This window comes from Callorhinus ursinus, unplaced genomic scaffold, assembly GCF_003265705.2.
Source record: "Callorhinus ursinus isolate GAN/ISIS: 27379988/994484 unplaced genomic scaffold, GSC_fseal_2.0 scaffold45, whole genome shotgun sequence".
NCBI lineage: Eukaryota > Metazoa > Chordata > Mammalia > Carnivora > Otariidae > Callorhinus > Callorhinus ursinus.
The window spans coordinates 12529141-12530786 of record NW_027397107.1 but is presented as its reverse complement, the minus strand read 5'-3'; positions in this window follow the sequence as shown (position 1 = coordinate 12530786).

Below are 1646 nucleotides of genomic sequence, written 5' to 3'. Positions count from 1 at the left end.
ACTGTTTCTTTTGCTGTGCAAAAGCTTTTTATCTTGATGAAATCCCAATAGTTCATTTTTGCCCTGGCTTCCCGTGCCTTTGGCGATGTTTCTAGGAAGAAGTTGCTGCGGCTAAGGTCGAAAAGGTTGCTACCTGTGTTCTCCTTTAGGATTTGGATGGACTCCTGTCTCACGTTTAGGTCTTTCAACCATTTGGAGTCTATTCTTGTGTGTGGTGTAAGGAAATGGTCCAGTTTCATTCTTCTGCATGTGGCTGTCCAATTTTCCCAACACCATTTGTTGAAGAGACTGTCTTTCTGCCATTGGACATTCTTTCCTGCTTTGTCAAAAATAAGTTGACCATAGAGTTGAGGGTCCATTTCTGGGCTCTCGATTCTGTTCCATTGATCTATGCGTCTGTTTTTGTGCCAGTATCATACTGTCTTGATGATGACAGCTTTGTAATAGAGGTGGAAGTCCGGAATTGTGATGCCGCCAGCTTTGCTTTTCTTTTTCAGTATTCCTCTGGCTATTCGGGGTCTCTTCTGGTTCCATACAAATTTTAGGATTATTTGTTCCATTTCTTTGAAAAAAGTGGATGGTATTTTGATGGGGATTGCATTGAATGTGTAGATTGCTCTAGGTAGCATTGACATCTTCACAATGTTGATTCTCCCAATCCATGAGCATGGAACGTTTTTCCATTTCTTTGTGTCTTCTTCAATTTCTTTCATGAGTATTTTATAGTTTTCTGAGTACAGATCCTTTGCCTCTTTGGTTAGATTTATTCCTAGGTATCTAATGGTTTTGGGTGCAATTGTAAATGGGATAGACTCCTTGATTTGTCTCTCTTCTGTCTTGTTGTTGGTGTATAGGAATGCCACTGATTTCTGTGCATTGATTTTATATCCTGCTACTTGACTGAATTCCTGTATGAGTTCTAGCAGTTTTGGGGTGGAGTCTTTTGGGTTTTCCACATACAGTATCATATCATCTGCAAAGAGTGAGAGTTTGACTTCCTCTTTGCCGATTTGGATGCCATTGATTTCTTTTTGTTGTCTGATTGCTGTGGCTAGGACTTCTAATACTATGTTGAATAGCAGTGGTGAGAGTGGACATCCCTGCCGCGTTCCTGACCTTAGGGGAAAAGCTCTCAGCCTTTCCCCATTGAGAATGATACTCGCTGTAGGTTTTTCATAGATGGCTTTTATGATATTGAGGTATGTACCCTCTATCCCTATACTCTGAAGAGTTTTGATCAAGAAAGGATGTTGTACTTTGTCAAATGCTTTTTCTGCATCTATTGAGAGGATCATATGATTCTTGTTCTTTCTTTTGTTAATGTATTGTATCACGTTGATTGATTTGCGGATGTTGAACCAGCCTTGCAGCCCAGGAATAAATCCCACTTGGTCATGGTGAATAATCCTTTTAATGTACTGTTGGATCCTATTGGCTAGTATTTTGGTGAGAATTTTTGCATCCATGTTCATCAAGGATATTGGTCTGTAATTCTCTTTTTTGATGGGGTCTTTGTCTGGTTTTGGGATCAAGGTAATGCTGGCCTCATAAAATGAGTTTGGAAGTTTCCCTTCCATTTCTATTTTTTGGAACAGTTTCAGGAGAATAGGTATTAATTCTTCTTGAAATGTCTGATAGAATTCCCC